This window comes from Engystomops pustulosus, chromosome 1 (assembly GCF_040894005.1).
Source record: "Engystomops pustulosus chromosome 1, aEngPut4.maternal, whole genome shotgun sequence".
NCBI lineage: Eukaryota > Metazoa > Chordata > Amphibia > Anura > Leptodactylidae > Engystomops > Engystomops pustulosus.
In genome coordinates, this window is record NC_092411.1 from 189,099,019 (window position 1) to 189,121,814 (window position 22,796).

At 42.8% G+C, this 22,796-nt stretch overlaps 26 non-coding genes across 26 annotated transcripts; all 26 read left to right on the forward strand.

Annotated features, from left to right (window-relative positions):
* Positions 1-528: 528 nt before the first annotated feature.
* TRNAA-UGC (transfer RNA alanine (anticodon UGC)) lies at positions 529-600 on the forward strand. Its single transcript has one exon. It is a non-coding gene; the product is annotated as a tRNA-Ala (tRNA).
* A 279-nt stretch (positions 601-879) lies between these two features.
* TRNAA-CGC (transfer RNA alanine (anticodon CGC)) lies at positions 880-951 on the forward strand. Its single transcript has one exon. It is a non-coding gene; the product is annotated as a tRNA-Ala (tRNA).
* A 772-nt stretch (positions 952-1,723) lies between these two features.
* TRNAA-UGC (transfer RNA alanine (anticodon UGC)) lies at positions 1,724-1,795 on the forward strand. Its single transcript has one exon. It is a non-coding gene; the product is annotated as a tRNA-Ala (tRNA).
* Positions 1,796-2,074: 279 nt separating this feature from the next.
* TRNAA-CGC (transfer RNA alanine (anticodon CGC)) lies at positions 2,075-2,146 on the forward strand. The gene has a single exon. It is a non-coding gene; the product is annotated as a tRNA-Ala (tRNA).
* Positions 2,147-2,918: 772 nt separating this feature from the next.
* Positions 2,919-2,990, forward strand: TRNAA-UGC (transfer RNA alanine (anticodon UGC)). The gene has a single exon. It is a non-coding gene; the product is annotated as a tRNA-Ala (tRNA).
* A 279-nt stretch (positions 2,991-3,269) lies between these two features.
* Positions 3,270-3,341, forward strand: TRNAA-CGC (transfer RNA alanine (anticodon CGC)). The gene has a single exon. It is a non-coding gene; the product is annotated as a tRNA-Ala (tRNA).
* A 772-nt stretch (positions 3,342-4,113) lies between these two features.
* Positions 4,114-4,185, forward strand: TRNAA-UGC (transfer RNA alanine (anticodon UGC)). The gene has a single exon. It is a non-coding gene; the product is annotated as a tRNA-Ala (tRNA).
* A 279-nt stretch (positions 4,186-4,464) lies between these two features.
* TRNAA-CGC (transfer RNA alanine (anticodon CGC)) lies at positions 4,465-4,536 on the forward strand. Its single transcript has one exon. It is a non-coding gene; the product is annotated as a tRNA-Ala (tRNA).
* A 772-nt stretch (positions 4,537-5,308) lies between these two features.
* TRNAA-UGC (transfer RNA alanine (anticodon UGC)) lies at positions 5,309-5,380 on the forward strand. Its single transcript has one exon. It is a non-coding gene; the product is annotated as a tRNA-Ala (tRNA).
* Positions 5,381-5,659: 279 nt separating this feature from the next.
* Positions 5,660-5,731, forward strand: TRNAA-CGC (transfer RNA alanine (anticodon CGC)). Its single transcript has one exon. It is a non-coding gene; the product is annotated as a tRNA-Ala (tRNA).
* A 771-nt stretch (positions 5,732-6,502) lies between these two features.
* TRNAA-UGC (transfer RNA alanine (anticodon UGC)) lies at positions 6,503-6,574 on the forward strand. The gene has a single exon. It is a non-coding gene; the product is annotated as a tRNA-Ala (tRNA).
* Positions 6,575-6,853: 279 nt separating this feature from the next.
* TRNAA-CGC (transfer RNA alanine (anticodon CGC)) lies at positions 6,854-6,925 on the forward strand. The gene has a single exon. It is a non-coding gene; the product is annotated as a tRNA-Ala (tRNA).
* Positions 6,926-7,697: 772 nt separating this feature from the next.
* TRNAA-UGC (transfer RNA alanine (anticodon UGC)) lies at positions 7,698-7,769 on the forward strand. Its single transcript has one exon. It is a non-coding gene; the product is annotated as a tRNA-Ala (tRNA).
* A 279-nt stretch (positions 7,770-8,048) lies between these two features.
* TRNAA-CGC (transfer RNA alanine (anticodon CGC)) lies at positions 8,049-8,120 on the forward strand. Its single transcript has one exon. It is a non-coding gene; the product is annotated as a tRNA-Ala (tRNA).
* Positions 8,121-8,892: 772 nt separating this feature from the next.
* Positions 8,893-8,964, forward strand: TRNAA-UGC (transfer RNA alanine (anticodon UGC)). Its single transcript has one exon. It is a non-coding gene; the product is annotated as a tRNA-Ala (tRNA).
* A 279-nt stretch (positions 8,965-9,243) lies between these two features.
* Positions 9,244-9,315, forward strand: TRNAA-CGC (transfer RNA alanine (anticodon CGC)). Its single transcript has one exon. It is a non-coding gene; the product is annotated as a tRNA-Ala (tRNA).
* Positions 9,316-12,192: 2,877 nt separating this feature from the next.
* On the forward strand, positions 12,193-12,264 carry TRNAA-UGC (transfer RNA alanine (anticodon UGC)). Its single transcript has one exon. It is a non-coding gene; the product is annotated as a tRNA-Ala (tRNA).
* A 279-nt stretch (positions 12,265-12,543) lies between these two features.
* TRNAA-CGC (transfer RNA alanine (anticodon CGC)) lies at positions 12,544-12,615 on the forward strand. Its single transcript has one exon. It is a non-coding gene; the product is annotated as a tRNA-Ala (tRNA).
* A 772-nt stretch (positions 12,616-13,387) lies between these two features.
* Positions 13,388-13,459, forward strand: TRNAA-UGC (transfer RNA alanine (anticodon UGC)). Its single transcript has one exon. It is a non-coding gene; the product is annotated as a tRNA-Ala (tRNA).
* A 279-nt stretch (positions 13,460-13,738) lies between these two features.
* On the forward strand, positions 13,739-13,810 carry TRNAA-CGC (transfer RNA alanine (anticodon CGC)). Its single transcript has one exon. It is a non-coding gene; the product is annotated as a tRNA-Ala (tRNA).
* Positions 13,811-14,582: 772 nt separating this feature from the next.
* Positions 14,583-14,654, forward strand: TRNAA-UGC (transfer RNA alanine (anticodon UGC)). Its single transcript has one exon. It is a non-coding gene; the product is annotated as a tRNA-Ala (tRNA).
* Positions 14,655-14,933: 279 nt separating this feature from the next.
* On the forward strand, positions 14,934-15,005 carry TRNAA-CGC (transfer RNA alanine (anticodon CGC)). Its single transcript has one exon. It is a non-coding gene; the product is annotated as a tRNA-Ala (tRNA).
* Positions 15,006-15,777: 772 nt separating this feature from the next.
* On the forward strand, positions 15,778-15,849 carry TRNAA-UGC (transfer RNA alanine (anticodon UGC)). The gene has a single exon. It is a non-coding gene; the product is annotated as a tRNA-Ala (tRNA).
* A 5,668-nt stretch (positions 15,850-21,517) lies between these two features.
* On the forward strand, positions 21,518-21,589 carry TRNAA-UGC (transfer RNA alanine (anticodon UGC)). Its single transcript has one exon. It is a non-coding gene; the product is annotated as a tRNA-Ala (tRNA).
* Positions 21,590-21,868: 279 nt separating this feature from the next.
* TRNAA-CGC (transfer RNA alanine (anticodon CGC)) lies at positions 21,869-21,940 on the forward strand. The gene has a single exon. It is a non-coding gene; the product is annotated as a tRNA-Ala (tRNA).
* Positions 21,941-22,712: 772 nt separating this feature from the next.
* TRNAA-UGC (transfer RNA alanine (anticodon UGC)) lies at positions 22,713-22,784 on the forward strand. Its single transcript has one exon. It is a non-coding gene; the product is annotated as a tRNA-Ala (tRNA).
* The last annotated feature ends 12 nt before the right edge of the window (positions 22,785-22,796 follow it).

Consider the following 22,796-nt stretch of genomic DNA (forward strand, 5'->3'; position numbering starts at 1 on the left):
TCTTTTTTTGGAGAAATCTTATTGTCGCATTACAGACAGTTTGTAAAGTTTGGATTTTGAATCATCATAGCGCTAACAATTTGGTGTAGCACCTGAAGCTGATGAAAGAAACGAGCAGGCGCCTCTTGAATAGACATGTTTTAACAAAAAACAAGATGGCCGATATTGTTTATGGGAGTAGCAAGAGCATTCACTCCTTTTTCTCGGTAAGCATCTTTGCGGGACAGTCATTTCTCTGCTGTCTCGTGCCATCTGTGCTCATTTTTCCAAGCACTATTTCCACTTTTGGCTTTTACACTCCTGCCCATACTGCTTTTCTTCTGCAGTTGTTCCGTGAAATCTATGCCTCTAAGAAGGCGTTTAAGCAACGTTGGAGCTGTTGAAAACTTCCTGCTTTTAATCACTGGCAACTTGTGCAGTTCCCTGAAAATGCGTTGTTATTGCACACTGCCTTGTCGCTACATACTGTTTCCACAGTATTGGGCAATGAACCTCCTGAGAGACAGAGGCAGGGGCAGCATCAGGCCAGGGGATGTAGCTCAGTGGTAGAGCGCACGCTTTGCATGTGTGAGGCCCCGGGTTCAATCCCCGGCATCTCCATTCACATCTTTTGGATACCTGAAGAAAACCATTCTGTTTCCCATCGGCCCAACACTTCAATGTGTTTCCACCGACGGTCAATATAATCCATTCCTCAAGTCAAAAGAACAGCAAATCTTGTTTGATATGTAAAGCACAATGAGCTTCAATCCATCACCGCCTTCTCTGCCCCTGGTTAAAAAGCCCCAAAATTCACAAACTACTTATCTGCTTAATGCGCACACCTTCTGGGTCGCTTTTCAAAAATGTTTCTGGCCCCCAGCAAACAGTACCTTGTGTGGGGATGTAGCTCAGTGGTAGAGCGCACGCTTCGCATGTGTGAGGCCCCGGGTTCAATCCCCGGCATCTCCATTGGTGGATTTTGTGCACCTAGTTTAAATCACTTGCTGTCCCTCACCGTGTAGAAATTTACGCAGATCTTCCGTTGAAAGGCTTCCTTTTAAAACACATTGGCCTTTGGAATTGCTGCTCACTTGACAAGTGCACTGTTGGCTTATGGCAGGTACGGGCGTCAAGCAAGAGCATCTGTATGTCTTTTCACGCAGTAGCTTCTACCATAGCCAACACTTTCAAACGTACAACCGTTTCATTTATTTCTTTTTTTGGAGAAATCTTATTGTCGCATTACAGACAGTTTGTAAAGTTTGGATTTTGAATCATCATAGCGCTAACAATTTGGTGTAGCACCTGAAGCTGATGAAAGAAACGAGCAGGCGCCTCTTGAATAGACATGTTTTAACAAAAAACAAGATGGCCGATATTGTTTATGGGAGTAGCAAGAGCATTCACTCCTTTTTCTCGGTAAGCATCTTTGCGGGACAGTCATTTCTCTGCTGTCTCGTGCCATCTGTGCTCATTTTTCCAAGCACTATTTCCACTTTTGGCTTTTACACTCCTGCCCATACTGCTTTTCTTCTGCAGTTGTTCCGTGAAATCGATGCCTCTAAGAAGGCGTTTAAGCAACGTTGGAGCTGTTGAAAACGTCCTGCTTTTAATCACTGGCAACTTGTGCAGTTCCCTGAAAATGCGTTGTTATTGCACACTGCCTTGTCGCTACATACTGTTTCCACAGTATTGGGCAATGAACCTCCTGAGAAACAGAGGCAGGAGCAGCATCAGGCCAGGGGATGTAGCTCAGTGGTAGAGCGCACGCTTTGCATGTGTGAGGCCCCGGGTTCAATCCCCGGCATCTCCATTCACATCTTTTGGATACCTGAAGAAAACCATTCTGTTTCCCATCGGCCCAACACTTCAATGTGTTTCCACCGACGGTCAATATAATCCATTCCTCAAGTCAAAAGAACAGCAAATCTTGTTTGATATGTAAAGCACAATGAGCTTCAATCCATCACCGCCTTCTCTGCCCCTGGTTAAAAAGCCCCAAAATTCACAAACTACTTATCTGCTTAATGCGCACACCTTCTGGGTCGCTTTTCAAAAATGTTTCTGGCCCCCAGCAAACAGTACCTTGTGTGGGGATGTAGCTCAGTGGTAGAGCGCACGCTTCGCATGTGTGAGGCCCCGGGTTCAATCCCCGGCATCTCCATTGGTGGATTTTGTGCACCTAGTTTAAATCACTTGCTGTCCCTCACCGTGTAGAAATTTACGCAGATCTTCCGTTGAAAGGCTTCCTTTTAAAACACATTGGCCTTTGGAATTGCTGCTCACTTGACAAGTGCACTGTTGGCTTATGGCAGGTACGGGCGTCAAGCAAGAGCATCTGTATGTCTTTTCACGCAGTAGCTTCTACCATAGCCAACACTTTCAAACGTACAACCGTTTCATTTATTTCTTTTTTTGGAGAAATCTTATTGTCGCATTACAGACAGTTTGTAAAGTTTGGATTTTGAATCATCATAGCGCTAACAATTTGGTGTAGCACCTGAAGCTGATGAAAGAAACGAGCAGGCGCCTCTTGAATAGACATGCTTTAACAAAAAACAAGATGGCCGATATTGTTTATGGGAGTAGCAAGAGCATTCACTCCTTTTTCTCGGTAAGCATCTTTGCGGGACAGTCATTTCTCTGCTGTCTCGTGCCATCTGTGCTCATTTTTCCAAGCACTATTTCCACTTTTGGCTTTTACACTCCTGCCCATACTGCTTTTCTTCTGCAGTTGTTCCGTGAAATATATGCCTCTAAGAAGGCGTTTAAGCAACGTTGGAGCTGTTGAAAACTTCCTGCTTTTAATCACTGGCAACTTGTGCAGTTCCCTGAAAATGCGTTGTTATTGCACACTGCCTTGTCGCTACATACTGTTTCCACAGTATTGGGCAATGAACCTCCTGAGAGACAGAGGCAGGGGCAGCATCAGGCCAGGGGATGTAGCTTAGTGGTAGAGCGCACGCTTTGCATGTTTGAGGCCCCGGGTTCAATCCCCGGCATCTCCATTCACATCTTTTGGATACCTGAAGAAAACCATTCTGTTTCCCATCGGCCCAACACTTCAATGTGTTTCCACCGACGGTCAATATAATCCATTCCTCAAGTCAAAAGAACAGCAAATCTTGTTTGATATGTAAAGCACAATGAGCTTCAATCCATCACCGCCTTCTCTGCCCCTGGTTAAAAAGCCCCAAAATTCACAAACTACTTATCTGCTTAATGCGCACACTTTCTGGGTCGCTTTTCAAAAATGTTTCTGGCTCCCAGCAAACAGTATCTTGTGTGGGGATGTAGCTCAGTGGTAGAGTGCACGCTTCGCATGTGTGAGGCCCCGGGTTCAATCCCCGGCATCTCCATTGGTGAATTTTGTGCACCTAGTTTAAATCACTTGCTGTCCCTCACCGTGTAGAAATTTACGCAGATCTTCCGTTGAAAGGCTTCCTTTTAAAACACATTGGCCTTTGGAATTGCTGCTCACTTGACAAGTGCACTGTTGGCTTATGGCAGGTACGGGCGTCAAGCAAGAGCATCTGTATGTCTTTTCACGCAGTAGCTTCTACCATAGCCAACACTTTCAAACGTACAACCGTTTCATTTATTTCTTTTTTTGGAGAAATCTTATTGTCGCATTACAGACAGTTTGTAAAGTTTGGATTTTGAATCATCATAGCGCTAACAATTTGGTGTAGCACCTGAAGCTGATGAAAGAAACGAGCAGGCGCCTCTTGAATAGACATGTTTTAACAAAAAACAAGATGGCCGATATTGTTTATGGGAGTAGCAAGAGCATTCACTCCTTTTTCTCGGTAAGCATCTTTGCGGGACAGTCATTTCTCTGCTGTCTCGTGCCATCTGTGCTCATTTTTCCAAGCACTATTTCCACTTTTGGCTTTTACACTCCTGCCCATACTGCTTTTCTTCTGCAGTTGTTCCGTGAAATCTATGCCTCTAAGAAGGCGTTTAAGCAACGTTGGAGCTGTTGAAAACGTCCTGCTTTTAATCACTGGCAACTTGTGCAGTTCCCTGAAAAAGCGTTGTTATTGCACACTGCCTTGTCGCTACATACTGTTTCCACAGTATTGGGCAATGAACCTCCTGAGAGACAGAGGCAGGGGCAGCATCAGGCCAGGGCATGTAGCTCAGTGGTAGAGCGCACGCTTTGCATGTGTGAGGCCCCGGGTTCAATCCCCGGCATCTCCATTCACATCTTTTGGATACCTGAAGAAAACCATTCTGTTTCCCATCGGCCCAACACTTCAATGTGTTTCCACCGACGGTCAATATAATCCATTCCTCAAGTCAAAAGAACAGCAAATCTTGTTTGATATGTAAAGCACAATGAGCTTCAATCCATCACCGCCTTCTCTGCCCCTGGTTAAAAAGCCCCAAAATTCACAAACTACTTATCTGCTTAATGCGCACACCTTCTGGGTCGCTTTTCAAAAATGTTTCTGGCCCCCAGCAAACAGTACCTTGTGTGGGGATGTAGCTCAGTGGTAGAGCGCACGCTTCGCATGTGTGAGGCCCCGGGTTCAATCCCCGGCATCTCCATTGGTGGATTTTGTGCACCTAGTTTAAATCACTTGCTGTCCCTCACCGTGTAGAAATTTACGCAGATCTTCCGTTGAAAGGCTTCCTTTTAAAACACATTGGCCTTTGGAATTGCTGCTCACTTGACAAGTGCACTGTTGGCTTATGGCAGGTACGGGCTTCAAGCAAGAGCATCTGTATGTCTTTTCACGCAGTAGCTTCTACCATAGCCAACACTTTCAAACGTACAACCGTTTCATTTATTTCTTTTTTTGGAGAAATCTTATTGTCGCATTACAGACAGTTTGTAAAGTTTGGATTTTGAATCATCATAGCGCTAACAATTTGGTGTAGCACCTGAAGCTGATGAAAGAAACGAGCAGGCGCCTCTTGAATAGACATGTTTTAACAAAAAACAAGATGGCCGATATTGTTTATGGGAGTAGCAAGAGCATTCACTCCTTTTTCTCGGTAAGCATCTTTGCGGGACAGTCATTTCTCTGCTGTCTCGTGCCATCTGTGCTCATTTTTCCAAGCACTATTTCCACTTTTGGCTTTTACACTCCTGCCCATACTGCTTTTCTTCTGCAGTTGTTCCGTGAAATCTATGCCTCTAAGAAGGCGTTTAAGCAACGTTGGAGCTGTTGAAAACGTCCTGCTTTTAATCACTGGCAACTTGTGCAGTTCCCTGAAAATGCGTTGTTATTGCACACTGCCTTGTCGCTACATACTGTTTCCACAGTATTGGGCAATGAACCTCCTGAGAGACAGAGGCAGGGGCAGCATCAGGCCAGGGGATGTAGCTCAGTGGTAGAGCGCACGCTTTGCATGTGTGAGGCCCCGGGTTCAATCCCCGGCATCTCCATTCACATCTTTTGGATACCTGAAGAAAACCATTCTGTTTCCCATCGGCCCAACACTTCAATGTGTTTCCACCGACGGTCAATATAATCCATTCCTCAAGTCAAAAGAACAGCAAATCTTGTTTGATATGTAAAGCACAATGAGCTTCAATCCATCACCGCCTTCTCTGCCCCTGGTTAAAAAGCCCCAAAATTCACAAACTACTTATCTGCTTAATGCGCACACTTTCTGGGTCGCTTTTCAAAAATGTTTCTGGCCCCCAGCAAACAGTACCTTGTGTGGGGATGTAGCTCAGTGGTAGAGCGCACGCTTCGCATGTGTGAGGCCCCGGGTTCAATCCCCGGCATCTCCATTGGTGGATTTTGTGCACCTAGTTTAAATCACTTGCTGTCCCTCACCGTGTAGAAATTTACGCAGATCTTCCGTTGAAAGGTTTCCTTTTAAAACACATTGGCCTTTGGAATTGCTGCTCACTTGACAAGTGCACTGTTGGCTTATGGCAGGTACGGGCGTCAAGCAAGAGCATCTGTATGTCTTTTCACGCAGTAGCTTCTACCATAGCCAACACTTTCAAACGTACAACCGTTTCATTTATTCTTTTTTTGGAGAAATCTTATTGTCGCATTACAGACAGTTTGTAAAGTTTGGATTTTGAATCATCATAGCGCTAACAATTTGGTGTAGCACCTGAAGCTGATGAAAGAAACGAGCAGGCGCCTCTTGAATAGACATGTTTTAACAAAAAACAAGATGGCCGATATTGTTTATGGGAGTAGCAAGAGCATTCACTCCTTTTTCTCGGTAAGCATCTTTGCGGGACAGTCATTTCTCTGCTGTCTCGTGCCATCTGTGCTCATTTTTCCAAGCACTATTTCCACTTTTGGCTTTTACACTCCTGCCCATACTGCTTTTCTTCTGCAGTTGTTCCGTGAAATCTATGCCTCTAAGAAGGCGTTTAAGCAACGTTGGAGCTGTTGAAAACTTCCTGCTTTTAATCACTGGCAACTTGTGCAGTTCCCTGAAAATGCGTTGTTATTGCACACTGCCTTGTCGCTACATACTGTTTCCACAGTATTGGGCAATGAACCTCCTGAGAGACAGAGGCAGGGGCAGCATCAGGCCAGGGGATGTAGCTCAGTGGTAGAGCGCACGCTTTGCATGTGTAAGGCCCCGGGTTCAGTTCCCGGCATCTCCATTCACATCTTTTGGATACCTGAAGAAAACCATTCTGTTTCCCATCGGCCCAACACTTCAATGTGTTTCCACCGACGGTCAATATAATCCATTCCTCAAGTCAAAAGAACAGCAAATCTTGTTTGATATGTAAAGCACAATGAGCTTCAATCCATCACCGCCTTCTCTGCCCCTGGTTAAAAAGCCCCAAAATTCACAAACTACTTATCTGCTTAATGCGCACACCTTCTGGGTCGCTTTTCAAAAATGTTTCTGGCCCCCAGCAAACAGTACCTTGTGTGGGGATGTAGCTCAGTGGTAGAGCGCACGCTTCGCATGTGTGAGGCCCCGGGTTCAATCCCCGGCATCTCCATTGGTGGATTTTGTGCAGCTAGTTTAAATCACTTGCTGTCCCTCACCGTGTAGAAATTTACGCAGATCTTCCGTTGGAAGGCTTCCTTTTAAAACACATTGGCCTTTGGAATTGCTGCTCACTTGACAAGTGCACTGTTGGCTTATGGCAGGTACGGGCGTCAAGCAAGAGCATCTGTATGTCTTTTCACGCAGTAGCTTCTACCATAGCCAACACTTTCAAACGTACAACCGTTTCATTTATTTCTTTTTTTGGAGAAATCTTATTGTCGCATTACAGACAGTTTGTAAAGTTTGGATTTTGAATCATCATAGCGCTAACAATTTGGTGTAGCACCTGAAGCTGATGAAAGAAACGAGCAGGCGCCTCTTGAATAGACATGTTTTAACAAAAAACAAGATGGCCGATATTGTTTATGGGAGTAGCAAGAGCATTCACTCCTTTTTCTCGGTAAGCATCTTTGCGGGACAGTCATTTCTCTGCTGTCTCGTGCCATCTGTGCTCATTTTTCCAAGCACTATTTCCACTTTTGGCTTTTACACTCCTGCCCATACTGCTTTTCTTCTGCAGTTGTTCCGTGAAATCTATGCCTCTAAGAAGGCGTTTAAGCAACGTTGGAGCTGTTGAAAACTTCCTGCTTTTAATCACTGGCAACTTGTGCAGTTCCCTGAAAATGCGTTGTTATTGCACACTGCCTTGTCGCTACATACTGTTTCCACAGTATTGGGCAATGAACCTCCTGAGAGACAGAGGCAGGGGCAGCATCAGGCCAGGGGATGTAGCTCAGTGGTAGAGCGCACGCTTTGCATGTGTGAGGCCCCGGGTTCAATCCCCGGCATCTCCATTCACATCTTTTGGATACCTGAAGAAAACCATTCTGTTTCCCATCGGCCCAACACTTCAATGTGTTTCCACCGACGGTCAATATAATCCATTCCTCAAGTCAAAAGAACAGCAAATCTTGTTTGATATGTAAAGCACAATGAGCTTCAATCCATCACCGCCTTCTCTGCCCCTGGTTAAAAAGCCCCAAAATTCACAAACTACTTATCTGCTTAATGCGCACACCTTCTGGGTCGCTTTTCAAAAATGTTTCTGGCCCCCAGCAAACAGTACCTTGTGTGGGGATGTAGCTCAGTGGTAGAGCGCACGCTTCGCATGTGTGAGGCCCCGGGTTCAATCCCCGGCATCTCCATTGGTGGATTTTGTGCACCTAGTTTAAATCACTTGCTGTCCCTCACCGTGTAGAAATTTACGCAGATCTTCCGTTGAAAGGCTTCCTTTTAAAACACATTGGCCTTTGGAATTGCTGCTCACTTGACAAGTGCACTGTTGGCTTATGGCAGGTACGGGCGTCAAGCAAGAGCATCTGTATGTCTTTTCACGCAGTAGCTTCTACCATAGCCAACACTTTCAAATGTACAACCGTTTCATTTATTTCTTTTTTTGGAGAAATCTTATTGTCGCATTACAGACAGTTTGTAAAGTTTGGATTTTGAATCATCATAGCGCTAACAATTTGGTGTAGCACCTGAAGCTGATGAAAGAAACGAGCAGGCGCCTCTTGAATAGACATGTTTTAACAAAAAACAAGATGGCCGATATTGTTTATGGGAGTAGCAAGAGCATTCACTCCTTTTTCTCGGTAAGCATCTTTGCGGGACAGTCATTTCTCTGCTGTCTCGTGCCATCTGTGCTCATTTTTCCAAGCACTATTTCCACTTTTGGCTTTTACACTCCTGCCCATACTGCTTTTCTTCTGCAGTTGTTCCGTGAAATCTATGCCTCTAAGAAGGCGTTTAAGCAACATTGGAGCTGTTGAAAACTTCCTGCTTTTAATCACTGGCAACTTGTGCAGTTCCCTGAAAATGCGTTGTTATTGCACACTGCCTTGTCGCTACATACTGTTTCCACAGTATTGGGCAATGAACCTCCTGAGAGACAGAGGCAGGGGCAGCATCAGGCCAGGGGATGTAGCTCAGTGGTAGAGCGCACGCTTTGCATGTGTGAGGCCCCGGGTTCAATCCCCGGCATCTCCATTCACATCTTTTGGATACCTGAAGAAAACCATTCTGTTTCCCATCGGCCCAACACTTCAATGTGTTTCCACCGACGGTCAATATAATCCATTCCTCAAGTCAAAAGAACAGCAAATCTTGTTTGATATGTAAAGCACAATGAGCTTCAATCCATCACCGCCTTCTCTGCCCCTGGTTAAAAAGCCCCAAAATTCACAAACTACTTATCTGCTTAATGCGCACACCTTCTGGGTCGCTTTTCAAAAATGTTTCTGGCCCCCAGCAAACAGTACCTTGTGTGGGGATGTAGCTCAGTGGTAGAGCGCACGCTTCGCATGTGTGAGGCCCCGGGTTCAATCCCTGGCATCTCCATTGGTGGATTTTGTGCACCTAGTTTATATCACTTGCTGTCCCTCACCGTGTAGAAATTTACGCAGATCTTCCGTTGAAAGGCTTCCTTTTAAAACACATTGGCCTTTGGAATTGCTGCTCACTTGACAAGTGCACTGTTGGCTTATGGCAGGTACGGGCGTCAAGCAAGAGCATCTGTATGTCTTTTCACGCAGTAGCTTCTACCATAGCCAACACTTTCAAACGTACAACCGTTTCATTTATTTCTTTTTTTGGAGAAATCTTATTGTCGCATTACAGACAGTTTGTAAAGTTTGGATTTTGAATCATCATAGCGCTAACAATTTGGTGTAGCACCTGAAGCTGATGAAAGAAACGAGCAGGCGCCTCTTGAATAGACATGTTTTAACAAAAAACAAGATGGCCGATATTGTTTATGGGAGTAGCAAGAGCATTCACTCCTTTTTCTCGGTAAGCATCTTTGCGGGACAGTCATTTCTCTGCTGTCTCGTGCCATCTGTGCTCATTTTTCCAAGCACTATTTCCACTTTTGGCTTTTACACTCCTGCCCATACTGCTTTTCTTCTGCAGTTGTTCCGTGAAATCTATGCCTCTAAGAAGGCGTTTAAGCAACGTTGGAGCTGTTGAAAACTTCCTGCTTTTAACCCCTTAAGGACGCAGCCATTTTACAGCTTAAGGCTCAGCCCGATTTTTTGGATTCTGACTTGCTTCGCTTTATATGGTTATAACTTTTGAACACTGTTACTTATCAAAACGATTCTGAGATTGTTTTTTCCCCACATGTTGTACTTCATTTTAGTGGTAAATTTTGGCAGATAAGTTTTGCGTTTATTTACAAAAAAAAGAAAATGTGATGAATTTTTTGAAAAATTTGCCATTTTCGAAATTCTAAATCATCACGTTTTCAGGCAGATCGATTTACCAGCTAAATAAGTTGCTGAATAACATTTCCCATTTGTCTACTTTACATTTTCATAATTTCTGAAATATCTGGATAATTTATTTTGATGTCACGCGGCTTGCAAATAGAATATCGCTTTTCCGGATTTTCAGAATTGACTATTTTGGGGATAAATACAGTTTTGAATGAAATTTTACATATTTAGCATCAAAACCCCCTATATAACCAACCCATTTTCAAATCTGCACCCCTCAAGATATCAGAAACAGCTTTTACGAAGATTGTTAACCCCTTGAGATCTTCATAGTAATTGAATCAAAATGGAGGTGAAATTTAGAATGGTCATATTGTTCCCTTATACGTTCATTTAGCACCAAAATTTACACATTTCCAAAATATAAAAAGAGAAAACCCACCATACAATTTGTTCTGCAATTTCTCCTGAGTACAAAGACCCCCCACATGTGGCCGTTACTTGTTTTATGGGGGCACAGCGAGGCGCAGAAGGGAAGGAGGGCGCTGCAGCTGCCAGGAATTTAGTTTCCTCATTGGCCCCTTTTGAAGGCTATAAAATTTTCGCTTTTTCGTTATTGGGGCCATGTGACGGCATTTTTTTTGCGGGATGAGATGCTTTTTCCATTGTTACCATTTTGGGGTTGGTATCACCTATTGTTGAAAATTTAGGAACTTTTTTTGAGGGCAGGAGTAGAAAAGCATCAATTCTGTACTGGATTTTTTACTTTTTTTTTTTTGGTGTTCACCGTATAGCCTAATAGTCATGTTATCTTTATTCTATGGGTTGATACGATTACGGGGATACCAGACATGAATATATTTTCTTACGTTTTACTAAATTTGTCAAACAAAACCCTAATGTGGGGAAAAATCTATAATTTTTGTATTGCCATCTTCCAAGTGGCATAACTTTGTTACGTTTTTGGCTACGGAGCTGGTTGATGGCTTATTTTTTGCGGGACATGTTGTACTTTGCACCAGTATCATGTCTGAGTACATATGGTTTTTTGGTCGCATTTTATATCATTTTTTGTGGGATTGAAAAGGTAAAAATCATAATTTTTGGAGGGTTTATAACAGTTTTTTTTTACGGCGTTTATCGTGGGGGTTCAATAATGATTTACTTTTATTCTACGGGTTGTTACGGACGCGGTGATACTATATATGTGGGGTTTGTGTTATGATTTAGACTTTTTTTTTGAGTTATATGTCTCTTTATATGTTTTGGGGGTTTGGGGCATTTTTAGTGATTTATGACTTTATTTTTTTATTGAATAACTTTTTTTTTTACTTTTTCACTTTTATACCATGGGACATGAAGAAGCAATCTTCTGATTGCTTCTTCATGATAATATTCTGCAATACTCATGTATTGCAGAGTATTATCAGTGTCAGCCTATGCACTTGCATAGGCTGGCACTTTGCCAGTAAGATGACGTCACAGACGCCATCTTACTGGCAATTCTTGCTAGTAACTCTGGGGTCCAGATCGGACCCCAGAGTTACTATAGCAACGATCGGCGCCCCCCGAAAACGGTTCGGGGGGGCCGATCGTGGGGGAAAGACCCCCCAGATACTTGTTAGATGCCGCGGTCGCGATGACCGCGGCATCTAACGGGTTAAGCACCCGCGATCGGAGACAACTCCGATCGCGGGTGTTACACTGGGGTGCCGGCTATTAGTTACAGCCGGCACCCCGTGTTTCCCGATGCCGGTTCGGCTCTGATCCAGAGCCGAGCCGGCATAGGAGCCGTGGCGGATATATCCGCCACTGAGCGCTAAGTCACTGCGCTCCGTGGCGGATATATCCGCCGCGGAGCGCGAAGGGGTTAATCACTGGCAACTTGTGCAGTTCCCTGAAAATGCGTTGTTATTGCACACTGCCTTGTCGCTACATACTGTTTCCACAGTATTGGGCAATGAACCTCCTGAGAGACAGAGGCAGGGGCAGCATCAGGCCAGGGGATGTAGCTCAGTGGTAGAGCGCACGCTTTGCATGTGTGAGGCCCCGGGTTCAATCCCCGGCATCTCCATTCACATCTTTTGGATACCTGAAGAAAACCATTCTGTTTCCCATCGGCCCAACACTTCAATGTGTTTCCACCGACGGTCAATATAATCCATTCCTCAAGTCAAAAGAACAGCAAATCTTGTTTGATATGTAAAGCACAATGAGCTTCAATCCATCACCGCCTTCTCTGCCCCTGGTTAAAAAGCCCCAAAATTCACAAACTACTTATCTGCTTAATGCGCACACCTTCTGGGTCGCTTTTCAAAAATGTTTCTGGCCCCCAGCAAACAGTACCTTGTGTGGGGATGTAGCTCAGTGGTAGAGCGCACGCTTCGCATGTGTGAGGCCCCGGGTTCAATCCCTGGCATCTCCATTGGTGGATTTTGTGCACCTAGTTTATATCACTTGCTGTCCCTCACCGTGTAGAAATTTACGCAGATCTTCCATTGAAAGGCTTCCTTTTAAAACACATTGGCCTTTGGAATTGCTGCTCACTTCACAAGTGCACTGTTGGCTTATGGCAGGTACGGGCGTCAGGCAAGAGCATCTGTATGTCTTTTCACGCAGTAGCTTCTACCATAGCCAACACTTTCAAATGTACAACCGTTTCATTTATTTCTTTTTTTGGAGAAATCTTATTGTCGCATTACAGACAGTTTGTAAAGTTTGGATTTTGAATCATCATAGCGCTAACAATTTGGTGTAGCACCTGAAGCTGATGAAAGAAACGAGCAGGCGCCTCTTGAATAGACATGTTTTAACAAAAAACAAGATGGCCGATATTGTTTATGGGAGTAGCAAGAGCATTCACTCCTTTTTCTCGGTAAGCATCTTTGCGGGACAGTCATTTCTCTGCTGTCTCGTGCCATCTGTGCTCATTTTTCCAAGCACTATTTCCACTTTTGGCTTTTACACTCCTGCCCATACTGCTTTTCTTCTGCAGTTGTTCCGTGAAATCTATGCCTCTAAGAAGGCGTTTAAGCAACGTTGGAGCTGTTGAAAACTTCCTGCTTTTAATCACTGGCAACTTGTGCAGTTCCCTGAAAATGCGTTGTTATTGCACACTGCCTTGTCGCTACATACTGTTTCCACAGTATTGGGCAATGAACCTCCTGAGAGACAGAGGCAGGGGCAGCATCAGGCCAGGGGATGTAGCTCAGTGGTAGAGCGCACGCTTTGCATGTGTGAGGCCCCGGGTTCAATCCCCGGCATCTCCATTCACATCTTTTGGATACCTGAAGAAAACCATTCTGTTTCCCATCGGCCCAACACTTCAATGTGTTTCCACCGACGGTCAATATAATCCATTCCTCAAGTCAAAAGAACAGCAAATCTTGTTTGATATGTAAAGCACAATGAGCTTCAATCCATCACCGCCTTCTCTGCCCCTGGTTAAAAAGCCCCAAAATTCACAAACTACTTATCTGCTTAATGCGCACACCTTCTGGGTCGCTTTTCAAAAATGTTTCTGGCCCCCAGCAAACAGTACCTGGTGTGGGGATGTAGCTCAGTGGTAGAGCGCACGCTTCGCATGTGTGAGGCCCCGGGTTCAATCCCCGGCATCTCCATTGGTGGATTTTGTGCACCTAGTTTAAATCACTTGCTGTCCCTCACCGTGTAGAAATTTACGCAGATCTTCCGTTGAAAGGCTTCCTTTTAAAACACATTGGCCTTTGGAATTGCTGATCACTTGACAAGTGCACTGTTGGCTTATGGCAGGTACGGGCTTCAAGCAAGAGCATCTGTATGTCTTTTCACGCAGTAGCTTCTACCATAGCCAACACTTTCAAACGTACAACCGTTTCATTTATTTCTTTTTTTGGAGAAATCTTATTGTCGCATTACAGACAGTTTGTAAAGTTTGGATTTTGAATCATCATAGCGCTAACAATTTGGTGTAGCACCTGAAGCTGATGAAAGAAACGAGCAGGCGCCTCTTGAATAGACATGTTTTAACAAAAAACAAGATGGCCGATATTGTTTATGGGAGTAGCAAGAGCATTCACTCCGTTTTCTCGGTAAGCATCTTTGCGGGACAGTCATTTCTCTGCTGTCTCGTGCCATCTGTGCTCATTTTTCCAAGCACTATTTCCACTTTTGGCTTTTACACTCCTGCCCATACTGCTTTTCTTCTGCAGTTGTTCCGTGAAATCTATGCCTCTAAGAAGGCGTTTAAGCAACGTTGGAGCTGTTGAAAACTTCCTGCTTTTAATCACTGGCAACTTGTGCAGTTCCCTGAAAATGCGTTGTTATTGCACACTGCCTTGTCGCTACATACTGTTTCCACAGTATTGGGCAATGAACCTCCTGAGAAACAGAGGCAGGGGCAGCATCAGGCCAGGGGATGTAGCTCAGTGGTAGAGCTTACGCTTTGCATGTGTGAGGCCCCGGGTTCAATCCCCGGCATCTCCATTCACATCTTTTGGATACCAGAAGAAAACCATTCTGTTTCCCATCGGCCCAACACTTCAATGTGTTTCCACCGACGGTCAATATAATCCATTCCTCAAGTCAAAAGAACAGCAAATCTTGTTTGATATGTAAAGCACAATGAGCTTCAATCCATCACCGCCTTCTCTGCCCCTGGTTAAAAAGCCCCAAAATTCACAAACTACTTATCTGCTTAATGCGCACACCTTCTGGGTCGCTTTTCAAAAATGTTTCTGGCCCCCAGCAAACAGTACCTTGTGTGGGGATGTAGCTCAGTGGTAGAGCGCACGCTTCGCATGTGTGAGGCCCCGGGTTCAATCCCCGGCATCTCCATTGGTGGATTTTGTGCACCTAGTTTAAATCACTTGCTGTCCCTCACCGTGTAGAAATTTACGCAGATCTTCCGTTGAAAGGCTTCCTTTTAAAACACATTGGCCTTTGGAATTGCTGCTCACTTGACAAGTGCACTGTTGGCTTATGGCAGGTACGGGCGTCAAGCAAGAGCATCTGTATGTCTTTTCACGCAGTAGCTTCTACCATAGCCAACACTTTCAAACGTACAACCGTTTCATTTATTTCTTTTTTTGGAGAAATCTTATTGTCGCATTACAGACAGTTTGTAAAGTTTGGATTTTGAATCATCATAGCGCTAACAATTTGGTGTAGCACCTGAAGCTGATGAAAGAAACGAGCAGGCGCCTCTTGAATAGACATGTTTTAACAAAAAACAAGATGGCCGATATTGTTTATGGGAGTAGCAAGAGCATTCACTCCTTTTTCTCGGTAAGCATCTTTGCGGGACAGTCATTTCTCTGCTGTCTCGTGCCATCTGTGCTCATTTTTCCAAGCACTATTTCCACTTTTGGCTTTTACACTCCTGCCCATACTGCTTTTCTTCTGCAGTTGTTCCGTGAAATCTATGCCTCTAAGAAGGCGTTTAAGCAACGTTGGAGCTGTTGAAAACTTCCTGCTTTTAATCACTGGCAACTTGTGCAGTTCCCTGAAAATGCATTGTTATTGCACACTGCCTTGTCGCTACATACTGTTTCCACAGTATTGGGCAATGAACCTCCTGAGAGACAGAGGCAGGGGCAGCGTCAGGCCAGGGGATGTAGCTCAGTGGTAGAGCGCACGCTTTGCATGTGTGAGGCCCCGGGTTCAATCCCCGGCATCTCCATTGGTGGATTTTGTGCACCTAGTTTAAATCACTTGCTGTCCCTCACCGTGTAGAAATTTACGCAGATTTTCCATTGAAAGGCTTCCTTTTAAAACACATTGGCCTTTGGAATTGCTGCTCACTTGACAAGTGCACTGTTGGCTTATGGCAGGAAAAAGAACTATTTCCAGCTGGACATCAGACGTCAGTTTTAGGATAAAAAGTAGCAAAATTTTATTTGAAATCCATTAAAAAGGGTACAATGATACATGACACAGCATAAGGAATAAAAAATAGCATCAAAGCTTACGCGTTTCGGTGATTAAACCTTATTCATAGCTTCTGCACAACTTTCTGCAGTCTGGCTATTTAACCCTGCCCTTTCAATCCCATGGATCTCTGGGTAAGGTTTTTTTTAACCCTTTCCATGATTTTTTGTATAAAGCGTAAAGCGTAAAGTGTAAACATAAAATGTAAACATAAAGTGTAAACATACATAGAAGAAACTTTACATGTTTAAAAACAAGGAAAAACAGGTGGTAATTATCACCTTAGTACCTGCAAGAAAAAGTGTAACTTTTCATTGTTTTTCTATCAAAGAAGCAAAAAAGAGAGGTTGTATTACGTGGGGAGGATTATAGGATATTAGAAACAATATTTTATATTTATTATATATTTTATTTTATAAGTTAGCAATTTTTAGCAAAAATGAATCAAATCTTGTTTCTTATTTAATCCAAAAGGGACCCTAGTTTTTAGAGAGAAAATCCAGTACGTTTCTCGATTTAAAAGGATCCTCCTAAGATCTCCCCCTCGCTTAGGTTTCATTACTTTTTCAATACCCCTGCATCTGAGGACACTGCAGTCTCCGGCATGATGTTCCCTAACATGTCTAGATACTGCGGAAATGTTAACCGCACTGTCTGAACTGACATCAGAGAGATGTCGACGAATGCGGGTTTTAAGATTGTTCGTAGTACAGCCTATGTAATCTAATCCACATGAAATGCATTGTATCTGATAAATTACAAATGATGTATTACAGTTTATGAATTGTTTTATTTCTTGTTGTGCATCGTTAGAGTACGAGGAGAAAAATTTGCTTTGGATCGCATACCTGCAGCACTTACAACGGTCTGCTCCACATTTGAAGAAGCCTTTAGTGCTGAGCCATGTGGTATGGCCTGGACTTGATTGATATAGGCTTGGTGACAGTAAATTACTGAGATTCGGAGCCTTTTTAGCTACACATTTTATATTGTTGTGCATAATTTTGGACAGTACGTGATCAGTATGCAGGATGGGTAGATTTTTATATATAATTTTTTCAATTTCTTTGTACTGAACACTGTAGGTTGTAGTAAACACTATTGGTTGTTGTTTTTTGTGTTTGGATTTTTTGTTTTTATTCATGTTAATCAAATCTGAACGGGGGATATTATGGACTATATGAGAAGCCCTTTTTAACATCCACTCCGGATATTTTCTCTTCTTTAATTTGTCCCAAACCTTTTTCTCCTCTGTTTTATACAGGGAGGATGTGGAACAATTCCTTTTAGTGCGGATAAGTTCTCCTGTAGGGATATTCTTTATAACATGATTGGGGTGGCATGAACTAGCTAGTAGGGTGGTATTAGATGCCGTTGGTTTGACATATGGGGAAATTTGAACTACAGTATTGGTACCAGTTAAGCTGATATCCAAGAAATTGATGGTTTTAGCCTGTAAATTAAATGTGAATTTTAAATTCATGTAGTTAGAATTCAGATATTTGACAAAATTTTCTGCATCCAATACAGTTCCCTCCCATATCAGGAGCTGGTCGTCAATATAACGGCCGTACCACCTGATATGGGAGAGAAAAGGATTCGCCCCAGAAAACAGATAAAGTTCTTCCCATCTGGCCATGTACAAATTTGCTAATGATGGAGAACATCTGCCCCCCATCGATGCACCGCATCTCTGTAAAAAATAGCTGTCATCAAATGAAAAATAATTTCTTTTCAAGAGAAAGTTAACTGCTTCTACTATAAACTCTTTTACTGCAAGTGAATACATGCTATATTTATCCAACCAGTAAGTCAGGCATTGTAATGCAATTTCATGGTCTAAAGATGGGTATAATGCTACCACGTCACACGACAGCCACATGGAGCTCCGTCTCCATGGTATACCGTCAAGTAAAGAAATAGTATGTTTAGTATCTTTCAATAGGCCAGGAAGGGAAGCAACCAGTGGCTGAAGGTGGTGGTCAACCCACTCCCCCAATCTTTCACTCAGAGATCCGATACCCGCCACAATGGGGCGGAGGGGAGGGGGGAAGACCTCCTTATGTATCTTCAGCAATGAGTGAAAGACTGGGGTAACGGGAAATTTGACATACAGGTAATCTGATATTTTCTGGGATATTGCACCCATATTTAATACCTCATCCAACAGTTTCCTTAACAACATTTGAAATTCAATAGTAGGATTTGATTGTAATTTTAGATATGTTTTTTCATCACTCAACATCTCTAAATTTAATTTTTTATACAGTCCGGCATTAAGGAGAACTATCGCACCCCCTTGTCTGCAGAGCGGACTAGAAGATCAGAGTTCATTTTAATTTCTTTTATGGCTTTCCGTTCCTGGTTTGAAATATTATATTTCTGGTGCTGAGTGGTAACTTCTTTTAGTTCAATCAAATCTCGTTCCACCTGTTCTTGGAAAATATCCATTGTGGTGGATCTTGAGTTAATGGGGTAGAACAAAGAGTTGGAAGTTCGGAAAGATTGGTTCAAGTCCACTATATCATATTCTTCAGACTGAAGTTGGCGCAATGTCGAGAGGTGATATTGGTCTTCAAAAGTGTTCATATCTTTGTTTAGGCTTAGCATCCCGGTATTACCACAGTCCTTAGAATAGGTCTTATCACCCTCTGGACATTCAAAAAAATGTTTTCGCAGAGTTAAATTTCTAATAAATTTATTTACATCTAGGATAGTATGAAATATATTGAAATTATTGCTGGGTGAAAAACCTAAACCTTTAGACAGTAAGGCACTTTGTTGAGGACTTAAAATGTAGCTCGATAAATTGTAAATGAGATCTTGCTTCACTTCTGGTTCCTGAGAATGTATTTTTTGGAGGCGGGATCGGTGCTTCCTGCCTCCCCTTCTACGTTTTTTGGTTTTTTGTTTTTTCTTTTTCTTAGTTTTTTCTCAGACTCCGACTGAGTTCCGCTTGTAGATGCAAGTGAAGAAGCTGAGGAGTCAGATAAGTCATCAGATGTTGTGGCAATAGAAGTCTCTGTATCAGTGAAACTCACACGACTATCACTTCTCATTTTTTTCTGTGCATTTTTATTTTTAAGAATGGATTTAGTTTGTTTATGTGATCTTCCATAATTGATGCGTTTGCGGACATACACTTGATTGGTAGCGTAGTCCTGTGCATCTCGTTGAAACTTACTTTGTTTAGTTTTCATTATAGAGTCTTCAACTTTTGTAATATTGTTTTTCAGTTTCAAGTCCATTGTTTGGAAGTCAGGAGAATTGGATAAAGGATGTATTGAATCTTGCATTTCTTTAATTTGTGTCCTAATTTGAGCAAGTGCTGATTCTTCCTCTTTGATAATGAGGTGCATGAGTTTTAGCGAGCATTCAGATAAAACTGCATTCCATTGTTGTGTGAACTCAGGCGTATATTCCGTAGTTGGAAATTTTCTCAGACGTAAACCTCGTGGTATCATGTTTTTCTCCACATAGGACTTTAAAGTTGTGGAGTCCCACCAGATTTTCACTTCTTTGATTAAAAGCATTTCAAGCTGGTACATATAGGTGTTAAGAACATTGGAACTCTGATGTTCGGAAGTATTATATTCAAAAATACTAGCAGCCTTGGTAACTCTATCCGAGCAATCCGTAATATCGGCTAAGCAATTGTTTTTAGCTTCCTCAGATGTTCCTTCCATTATGCTGTGTCAAAAAAACTGGTAAGAAACGGAGGGTGTGCACGATTAGACCTCCATATACACACAGAAAAAACTATCACAAAGATACTTTTGTGAAATCAGCTCACCCTCTCCGTTCGAACAATCCTCTTAGTCTTGACTCTGGACACTCCAGCACGGACAAACCTCGGTCACAGGTGCGGGCAGCATTAGACAGGAAAAAGAACAATTTCCAGCTGGACATCAGACGTCAGTTTTAGGATAAAAAGTAGCAAAATTTTATTTGAAATCCATTAAAAAGGGTACAATGATACATGACACAGCATAAGGAATAAAAAATAGCATCAAAGCTTACGCGTTTCGGTGATTAAACCTTATTCATAGCTTCTGCACAACTTTCTGCAGTCTGGCTAATCCCTTTTGGATTAAATAAGAAACAAGATTTGATTCATTTTTGCTAAAAATTGCTAACTTATAAAATAAAATATATAATAAATATAAAATATTGTTTCTAATATCCTATAATCCTCCCCACGTAATACAACCTCTCTTTTTTGCTTCTTTGATAGAAAAACAATGAAAAGTTACACTTTTTCTTGCAGGTACTAAGGTGATAATTACCACCTGTTTTTCCTTGTTTTTAAACATGTAAAGTTTCTTCTATGTATGTTTACACTTTATGTTTACATTTTATGTTTACACTTTACGCTTTACGCTTTATACAAAAAATCATGGAAAGGGTTAAAAAAAACCTTACCCAGAGATCCATGGGATTGAAAGGGCAGGGTTAAATAGCCAGACTGCAGAAAGTTGTGCAGAAGCTATGGATAAGGTTTAATCACCGAAACGCGTAAGCTTTGATGCTATTTTTTATTCCTTATGCTGTGTCATGTATCATTGTACCCTTTTTAATGGATTTCAAATAAAATTTTGCTACTTTTTATCCTAAAACTGACGTCTGATGTCCAGCTGGAAATAGTTCTTTTTCCTGTCTAATGCTGCCCGCACCTGTGACCGAGGTTTGTCCGTGCTGGAGTGTCCAGAGTCAAGACTAAGAGGATTGTTCGAACGGAGAGGGTGAGCTGATTTCACAAAAGTATCTTTGTGATAGTTTTTTCTGTTGGCTTATGGCAGGTACGGGCGTCAAGCAAGAGCATCTGTATGTCTTTTCACGCAGTAGCTTCTACCATAGCCAACACTTTCAAACGTACAACCGTTTCATTTATTTCTTTTTTTGGAGAAATCTTATTGTCGCATTACAGACAGTTTGTAAAGTTTGGATTTTGAATCATCATAGCGCTAACAATTTGGTGTAGCACCTGAAGCTGATGAAAGAAACGAGCAGGCGCCTCTTGAATAGACATGTTTTAACAAAAAACAAGATGGCCGATATTGTTTATGGGAGTAGCAAGAGCATTCACTCCTTTTTCTCGGTAAGCATCTTTGCGGGACAGTCATTTCTCTGCTGTCTCGTGCCATCTGTGCTCATTTTTCCAAGCACTATTTCCACTTTTGGCTTTTACACTCCTGCCCATACTGCTTTTCTTCTGCAGTTGTTCCATGAAATCTATGCCTCTAAGAAGGCGTTTAAGCAACGTTGGAGCTGTTGAAAGCTTCCTGCTTTTAATCACTGGCAACTTGTGCAGTTCCCCGAAAATGCGTTGTTATTGCACACTGCCTTGTCGCTACATACTGTTTCCACAGTATTGGGCAATGAACCTCCTGAGAGACAGAGGCAGGGGCAGCATCAGGCCAGGGGATGTAGCTCAGTGGTAGAGCGCACGCTTTGCATGTGTGAGGCCCCGGGTTCAATCCCCGGCATCTCCATTCACATCTTTTGGATACCTGAAGAAAACCATTCTGTTTCCCATCGTCCCAACACTTCAATGTGTTTCCACCGACGGTCAATATAATCCATTCCTCAAGTCAAAAGAACAGCAAATCTTGTTTGATATGTAAAGCACAATGAGCTTCAATCCATCACCGCCTTCTCTGCCCCTGGTTAAAAAGCCCCAAAATTCACAAACTACTTATCTGCTTAATGTGCACCCCTTCTGGGTCGCTTTTCAAAAATGTTTCTGGCCCCCAGCAAAGAGTATCTTGTGTGGGGATGTAGCTCAGTGGTAGAGCGCACGCTTCGCATCTGTGAGGCCCCGTGTTCAATCCCCGGCATCTCCATTGGTGAATTTTGTGCACCTAGTTTAAATCACTTGCTGTCCCTCACCGTGTAGAAATTTACGCAGATCTTCCGTTGAAAGGCTTCCTTTTAAAACACATTGGCCTTTGGAATTGCTGCTCACTTGACAAGTGCACTGTTGGCTTATGGCAGGTACGGGCGTCAAGCAAGAGCATCTGTATGTCTTTTCACGCAGTAGCTTCTACCATAGCCAACACTTTCAAACGTACAACCGTTTCATTTATTTCTTTTTTTGGAGAAATCTTATTGTCGCATTACAGACAGTTTGTAAAGTTTGGATTTTGAATCATCATAGCGCTAAAAATTTGGTGTAGCACCTGAAGCTGATGAAAGAAACGAGCAGGCGCCTCTTGAATAGACATGTTTTAACAAAAAACAAGATGGCCGATATTGTTTATGGGAGTAGCAAGAGCATTCACTCCTTTTTCTCGGTAAGCATCTTTGCGGGACAGTCATTTCTCTGCTGTCTCGTGCCATCTGTGCTCATTTTTCCAAGCACTATTTCCACTTTTGGCTTTTACACTCCTGCCCATACTGCTTTTCTTCTGCAGTTGTTCCGTGAAATCTATGCCTCTAAGAAGGCGTTTAAGCAACGTTGGAGCTGTTGAAAACTTCCTGCTTTTAATCACTGGCAACTTGTGCAGTTCCCCGAAAATGCGTTGTTATTGCACACTGCCTTGTCGCTACATACTGTTTCCACATTATTGGGCAATGAACCTCCTGAGAGACAGAGGCAGGGGCAGCATCAGGCCAGGGGGTGTAGCTCAGTGGTAGAGCGCAAGCTTTGCATGTGTGAGGCCCTGGGTTCAATCCCCGGCATCTCCATTCACATCTTTT